Genomic DNA, 8,705 nt, shown 5'->3' with positions numbered 1-8,705 from the left:
AGACTTCTGACACAAGGACTTAGGAGGGAGCCCATGCCTTGTGACTAGTTGTGGCCTGGAGGTCGGGTATGTTGGGGTTGCTGCTACATTTTCCTGCTCTGTGAGCCTGCCCTGAGGGGGCTGAGGACTTGATTAGTATCTTTGGCTGCAATAGTGGGGAGGATCTTTTCACAGCTCTGTAGCTGATTCCCATGCACATCGTTTCCTTCATCCTCCAGGCTCTCCTTAGGGGTGGGCAATGCAGCCCATGAGGGATTGCTGTTCCCCACGCAGTGTGGCGCCTTAGCATCCTCAGTGCAGCTGGGGCTGCTCAGGTCTGTGTATTTGCATACAGGTATACATGTGTGGTCTTCATCATACCTAAGAAGTGTTGTCCACAGCCACTGGCATGATGGAGCCCTATTGCAAGTTTTGTAGGATAACTTTCTGGCCAAGATGCAAATTTGCAACAGATTGCATCAGACAGCATTACATACTGATGTAACCCCCGCAGAGGCCATCAGCAGAGAAGCAAGCAATCTGGCAGCAGCTGAGTTAGTGAACTGTGTGGAGGACACCAAACACAAGGGCTGGAGTAATGCACTGAATACAATGTGCTCATTTTTCTGCAGTTGGTAAGGAGGCATGAGACAGGAGCATGGCACTGAGGTTTTGCCCTGCAGTCAGCAGGGTAGGAGCTACTTGTGCAAAAGTGTGAGTGCTGATGTGGGCAGTTTTTCAGACAGCTGTTTGCTTTAGCCTCAAAGCTTCTGACCTCGACTTCCAACACTTAGTATTACTCTTTGCTCATTCTTTCCCATTGTTAGGAGCTGGGTTAAAAATCTAAGCCATGCTGCTCTTCTGTGCATGTGCTATTTCTTGCATGTTTGGAATAATAGTATTTCTCCCAGTCTTCACAATATCTAAATGATATCTCAGGCTAAAGCCGTTCCTGTAGTTAAAAATATGATGTGCTATGGTGTCTGGCCTGCTCCTCTCACCATGCTCTGAGTTTGCAGGTGTTTTCCATGTTCTGTGGTTCTAGCAGCACTCCCAGCTTTGCTGCTTAAGGTTGTGCTCCTGGGCTTAGGGATCAGAGGTACCCAAGGAGGCCAGCCCCAGACTGTTCAGCCAAACAGCTGATCGTATACAAGCGTAAAGCATTTTTTCTTCTCCAGTGACTCACACTTTGTGAAACATGGTCTGTAATTATGTTCTCCCTTGGTTTTCACAGTGCCTAAGCATTCCTGTTACATTTGTCTAATGCTTGTACTATTTCTTCCGCCTCTTTTTAATTTTTATTTTAAGCCTATGACTAAGGGAAACAATTTAAAAACCCATTACAGTGTTGTCCTTGATGATGCGTTCATCAGAGAACGGCTCATAATGCTCTCCTAGGACTAAAATTACTGGGTATCTTCAAAGCTCAGCTGACAGAACCTAGCCAGGCAAGGGAATTAGCCTGATCTACGAGATAGAGCAAATTCCTTTCTGCATTTGCCAAAACATAATAGAAGAGACCATTGTTCGCGCAGGGAATCATCCTCTGCTAAGGCTCTGGCCATTGGCCCACATTGTGAGACGTGGATTATCCACCACTGGAGGTTTTTAAAGAACAGGCTGGAACACTGTGGAACTTGGCAGGAGCATTATCTGCCTCCGCAAGCCTGACCCAGAGCACCAGTGTGGATGGATGACCTCCCCTCAAGTGCTTGTTTTCCTACTGATCCAATATAGCAGTCTTTTTGTCTTGCTTGACAAGTGACACAGATGTAAATGTCCACGTAGCTAAGCAACGTGTCTCCAAGCAGACCTAAAGGTTTGTCCCCCAAAATCGTTGTTTCCATTTTTGTCTCAGATATTATGGCTCTTGAGGCTGACACAGACCCCAGGGGCAGGCTGTAGAAGCAGTGAGGATTGTGCAACTCCTAGAAGGATATAAAAAATAAAGAACATGTGCTTTTCTCATGAAAACATACTCTTGAGACTCCCGGAGCCTATCTCCAAGCTTAGGTGTGGCTGAACAGGTGAGCAGAGATGCCTTGGCTTGCAGAGGACATGGAGGAACACAGAGGTGCTTAGCTCGGTTCCATGTGGGTCCTTTGACATCCACTTCAATTTTATTTGAATCTCTTCCAGGAAACCCTGAGTCAATGCACAGAATCACAGAACTCTTCAAACTGATGCTTGCCCTTATGGTACTTTGAGTTTGCATCAAAAATGAAAATCCTTTGTTTTAAGCTTGCATCGCAATTTGTTCTAATTTAATTTCAAGTCTTTCAGATTCTTAAAATGACTGAAGTTAGATGGGGCCTTTCTTGCCTGGGAAATACAGCATCTACAGCGGCTGATGTGCTGTTATGTTACTGCAGTGCCTTGTTTAAATACATTCTGTCCAGCTCAAAGGAACCCGATTAAGCTTTGATACATCAGGAGTTATGATGGAAAAACTTTCTATTTCCCTTTCTGTGCTGTTAATCTCCCTCCAAACAAGCACAGCTATCAAAACTCTCTCTATTTTTGTTTCTCTTTTTATTTGTGGAGCAAGAATCTGCCAGCAGCAAAGTGATATAATTGATGCTAATACAGAGGAATGCTTGGCCATGGGGCTGTACTTGTGTGCTCTATGCATGGGCTCTCAAGGGTCAGAGATGTGGCATAAAGGAGAGCTCAGTCTCTAAAGCTGAATTGCTGGTCAGAGTACGACTGTCTAACACAAGATTACCTAGAGCAGAATCAGGCATTTCCAGGCCCATGGAGTAAGAGCTTGGAGACAGCAAGCCTGGCCTTTTCTCCTCTATCTTTTAGTGCAGATAAGCAGTCTGTAGCCCTTGCTTTGCTGCACCCTCTCTCCTGAGAGGCACAGCTAGGATGGAGGGGATCCCCAGCCACACTGCCCAAACCCATGAGCTCTCATCAGGAAGCTGGCCTGATTCAGGCTTTGGCTGACTGGGGTCAAAATGTAGCAAAAACACAGCTCTCTTCTTCCCCTTCAAGGCAATTGAACCCTCAAAAGGTGTTGTTTGTTTGTTTGTTTTTGTGAGCCATCGTTAGCTAGTAACAGTACAAAAAGGATTTTGCCCAGAAGTGATTGCATTCTTTGATTTCTGGACTCGTTTGGAGTACTCTGGATATGTCACAGCATTCAATGGAAACTGCTGGCAGCTCTTCTTATCCTTAGTAGGGTATCCCATCATTATTAAAAATGTGTTCAACATAAAATAATGACATGAAACTAGAATGTCTATCTAGTCTAAATAATAAAAAAATCCTTGCACAATTATTAATCAACTCAGCTTTGCTCTTTTGCATGTGTTAATACAGTCTTATTTTAAAAATTTTAATAATTGGTTATCAATTGGTTATGAATGTGACAAAGGAGATTTTCCAGTTTTAAGCCCAAGAACAACAGCATTGAGCAATCAGTGCCTGCAGAAGTTTTTTCATACATGTTTGTGTTTGGACATTCTTATCCTATGTTTCTGAGTAAAGTTTTTCTGTTTCAGATTCTGTATGAGTAGTGCATCTCCCAGAAAAGGCAATGGAGCAGACTAACCACTGATGTCACTTCACAGATACAGCAACCTCATGGCACATGTGTTATTCAGCTATTTTATACATTGGATTCAGGAATGCTGTAGGAATATCTGTGTAGAGGAAGCATGGCTAACACACAAAGCTTACTTCACTCCTCGGCTGTGATGGATACTGGGGATGGTTCCCTGATAATCTGGTCTGTTAACTCTTACCATCGGGTTATTGTGTGAAATGACAGAAGAATTGCAGAAAAAAGGTGTGAAGAATGTTGATATGGGTTATGAATAAAGCTGTGCACCATTGTAAGCCACTATAAAAATATACAACAAAGTAGAGAACTTCTGACAAATAGAACTGCGTTGAAGGAAGTGCCCTATGTTGTTTATTACTGATGTCACAAAGCAGTTTTTTGAATAGCATGAATCATTTTCCAGCTCTAGCAGAAAACAACGGTCTGCTGAGGCACTTGCTGCCTCTATTGGTTAAGGCACATCCTTTTTTTGTCAGCAGAAATAATGCCACAGTGTGCTTCACCAAGTTTTATTCCTCCCCGTGTGTTTCCATGCTGCATTTCCTTTTTTTTTCCATATCTGAAGCTGTTCTTTCCTGCTGTTATGTTCATTAACTTCACCTCCAGAATGAGCAGCTGGAATCTGCCCATATTTCCCTATGAAATAACAATACTTGGCAGCGAGGCTGCAAGACCCTGCTGCATCTTCCCATCGCCATTGGTTCATGGTATTTTTCACAGTAGTGAAGAACAGCAAAGCAGCTCATGATCTAGGATTGGTGCATGCTTTAAACAGGCCATTTCCTATGCACTGGTTTAATAAGGGCAGATGAGAGGTGGCTCTTGCTTCAGATTTCCTCACTGGGGCCGTCCTGGTGAGGCACTCCTGGCAGACCTGGCTCCCAGGAGGTTCTGCAACCAGCAGCCATTTCCACAGCCCTGTGTGCCAGATGGTGGCCTTGTCCAAGAGTTGGTTGGTCTCTGCATCTAAACCTGGCTATGCAAAACCAACCCAGCTAGAGAGCTGCCAAGCCTCTTCCAGAACTAGCATCTGAAATGTAATATGACTTCCAGAGTACAGTTTGTTGCAAAAGATCTCTGCTTCCAATTTTTTTTCCAGTAAGTCCATGCTCTTTAGAGCACTCCGTTGATTTTCATCCCAGCATTCAGTTGGCTTTTGGAGGTTAGATCACTTCTGCTGCTGTATTTGGCTTAACCAATTTTTGAAGCAAAACCACGATCTCATTTATGCTCATTTATGTTGTAACTAATGGCAGCAACATATTAGACACCTGGAGAAAATCTGCTCAAACTCCTGGGACAATAACACAGGCACAAATCTCCCCAAAACCACCTGCCTGCATCATCTGCAGCATCTCCTTGGATTTAAGTGGTTTAAGGAAGCTGGCTCACGCAATTGTTGTTAAGCATTTCTGCTTCCATTGGAGGCCAAAACCAGAGAGAAAGTGGAACTTTCAGAAAGAACATGAAGAAACAAATTCATTTCTTGAGTTTCAAAGTATATCTTTGATCTTTTTGTAGGAAACGTCAGTTGTTTATTTCTTCAGATCAATTTGCCCATCTCCAGCTGTCTCCAAATGCCTTCAGAAGAATGGGAACATTCGTTTTAGCAACAATAGTACTGCGAAATTATAAAATCCAAGACCGGTTACTAATTATCCTTGTCTGGAATAGAAGAAATTATAGAAGCCATTAAAACACAGAGGACAAGGAAATAAATGTGGACGTCTCCCATTTTAAAATGCTCAAGAAAAAAGAATGTAATTCAAAAGACGAGGCTTCTATTTGCAGATTTAGAAAAATGGAAAACCTAAATATTTCAGATAAGACTAAGAAACCTAGGCATGATGTTGATAGAACTAAGGGTCATTAAAACCAACCACAATGAAGAGAAACTTGGAGCACCTAAAAACATAACAGCCATAGAATCGTGGAATATCCCAAGTTGGAAGGGACCCATGAGGATCTTAACATCTGGCTCCTGATAGCACCACCCAAAAATCAGACCATATGACTGAGAGCGTTATCCAGACACATCCTGAAATCAGGCAGCTTGGTGCCATGGCCATTGCTCTGAGCAGCCTCTTCCTGATACCCAGCCTGACCTCCCTGTCACAGATCCACACTGCTCCCTTGGGTTCTGCCACTGGTCACCAGAGAGAGGAGATCGTTGTCAGGATGAAATTAAAGGAAGCTGATCAGTGTGTGATGGTATGGCCAACTCATAAACTGGTAAAACGTGGATAATGGCCGAGATAAGTAATATTGCAAATGTGACCATGTGATATTTGAGATCAGCAACACACCCTCACCTGAAGGACAGCATTCGATTCTGTTGGCAGAAGGAATTTGGAAATAATTTGCTGAGAAAAGCGGTGAAGAAATAAGTCAGAAAAATGGTAGGTAGGAAGAGTATGAATAGAAGGGAATGTATAAAGATGTTTAGAGAAATAATGAGAAACCTTGTACTTCCATATACTTCTATTGCAAGAGCAAACATCTTAAATCAGAAGACATAACATCTGATCTGTTGGGAAGTGTTTCACTGAGGATCTGCTTGTCTTGAGATGCTGCCCATTTTCTGGATAAATGCACTGAGCACTGGAGAAGTGGGAAAAAGCCCTCTAAAAATTGCTTGCCCTGGCGTGAATGATTGTCATCCTCAAATTCATGTCTTGAATCTAGAGCAGGCCCTGGGGAACTGTAAATATCTGAAAGACTTTCTAGGCACCATATGGCGGTTATGAAAGGATCTAACACAGGCCCAGTTCTGAGTCAGAAGAATGGAAACGAGGAGGGCTAAATCTTGGAAAGCAGGGTGTTCGTGGTTATGAAACCAGAAGTGGCAGACAGACTTAAGCCCTCTACACTTCAGCAACACTTGCTCTCCATCTATTTATAATTCATTTTGCTAGAGGGGCATTATTCAAGTGAGAAAATACTCTTCCGCTCCAGCTTGGGAGTGAAGGCACTGTTGTAAGAAAAGCAAAGCAAATTGAGCTATTTTAAGTGTCTGAAGAGGCACCGAATCCAGCTATGTACTTGCAAAAGGTTCTGCCTTTACTGTTGCCTTGCTCCCCATGCTGCATGAGCAATGCCTGTTATCTAGCATCTCCTTGAACAGGTGGCTCTGCAAAGCCTGTGTTGTATTGCTCTGATGAAGCAAAGCCTGATGTCATGCAACTACCCACACAAGTGCAGCTAAGATGTTTTGGGGTATATTGATTAAAGCAGAGAGTTCTTTTGGGGCATCCGCGTTGTGCCAGAATATTGCTTTCCCAGCAATCTCCTCCCTCCCCAAGCAGGACCGAACTGCCTTGCTGTATGCACCCCACATGGCATCCCCACCTCCTCGTATTCTTTCATTGCTGCTCCAGCTCCAGCTGTCCCCTCATACGAGTGCTGAGTTGTTTGTGTTTAACTGCCCACATCCCTCTGAGCAGGCCAGGACCTGCAAAGCATCACTTATTCTTATCTTCGTGACGTTCCTTTGACAAGCTCCTGCCTGCTCCCCTGTTAGGGCACCGTGCCACACCGTAGTGCATGGCACATGGCTGGAGGCTGAGCAACACACAGCTCTGCCAGCTCTGCCTGCTTCTCTTGGGCTGCTGAGGTGTGGGAGAGGGAGCCCAGGGCAGGGAGGAAGGGGGCTCACTCCTTCTCGCTGTTATTTGATATGATCAGAGGAAATGGCCTCAAGTTGCACCAGGGGAGGTTCAGGTTGAGCATCAGGGAAAACTTCTCTGCAAGAGTGGTTGAGTGTTGGCACGGGCTGCCAGGGAGGTGCTGGAGTCACCGTCCCAGGAGCTGTTCAAGAAATGTGGAGATGCGTCACTGAGGGCCATGGTTAGAGGGCAATATTTTGGTGGTAGCTGGACAGTTGGACTAGATGATCTTAGAGGTCTTTTCCAACCTTAATGACTCTATGATATTATGATTTAGCAAAAATAAAAACCAGAAAAAACAAGTACTTGTCACACTGGTAAAATGCATGTCCAAGCAGAGGTGATCTTACAGTGAGAGTCCCCTGCGCCTACTTCATTAACTCTTTTGGTGCAAATAATCTTCAGGACAAGCAGGTATCTTTCAATAGATAACACTGGAATCTTTTATTTTTCCAACAGTCCTATTATTTAGTAATTAATCCAAAGGGATCTGTGCCCGATAGCAGGGTTTGGCACAGAACAGTTAATCCTGATGCAAATACTGAGAGCTCAGCAAGAAGGGCCAGCTTCCATGGGCAGGTTTCAGTGCAGAGAACAGAGGCATATTTTTCTTTCCCTGTGGTGCAGATCAGGGATGTCCATCTACTGAGTACAGATACTGTTTCAATTACTTATTGAAGTTGGACTGTATTGCTAGCACTGGAATAACATTTTAGAAAATAAAAATGCTTAAGCGAAAGATCTTGAAGAATTCCCCACTGAGGTATTGTTTTACTGCCTTATACAGAGAAATCTGCCTCACAAATGAAATTGCAAAGGTTCAGCTGTAGCTGGGGAGTACACAAAATGGAAGACTGAGGACTTTGTTTTAAAAATTAAAAAATATATATTTTTATAATTGGTTTTCATTATTTTTTTTAGCAAACACCTACATTATTTAACAAAAAAAATAAGTTGAATTCGTCTATAACAGTTCAGTGGAAATTCTGTACCAAGTATTCTATTTTTCAAGTTCATTCAAACCCGAAGTGAACTAAAGAATGTTTCGTGCCCCGTTGTCAAAGGCTGCCAAAAATTAATTACTGCGCCCCTCTGATCTGCTGATGTGTGACCTGAAAGCCCCATGCTTTAATTACTTTTCCAGCTTATAATTTGGACGTTGGTTTTTTTGCATTATGCCCTTGTTTACAGAAGCATGTTAAAAATAAAGATAATATTAAATATCGCTATTTTGAAAATGAAGCAGATCACTTATAAAGGAGCAGCAGAAGTGTTAGCTGTTCTGCTTGCTGTACACATCAGGATGCAATGCCTCCTACAGGAGGATTTTACAATTTCTGTGCCAAAGGAAGGCCAAAGGAAAACCAGACTTCCTTGCTGAACCCCAGCACTGCTTCCTGCAATGGTTTCCACCATTCACAGAATCACAGAATCACAGAATCAGCAAGATGCCAGGCTTTGCCTTGTGTCCTTGGGAAATTATTGCTCCTGGC

Source organism: Lagopus muta, chromosome 11 (assembly GCF_023343835.1).
Source record: "Lagopus muta isolate bLagMut1 chromosome 11, bLagMut1 primary, whole genome shotgun sequence".
NCBI classification, from domain to species: domain Eukaryota; kingdom Metazoa; phylum Chordata; class Aves; order Galliformes; family Phasianidae; genus Lagopus; species Lagopus muta.
Note: the sequence above shows the minus strand (reverse complement) of the source record.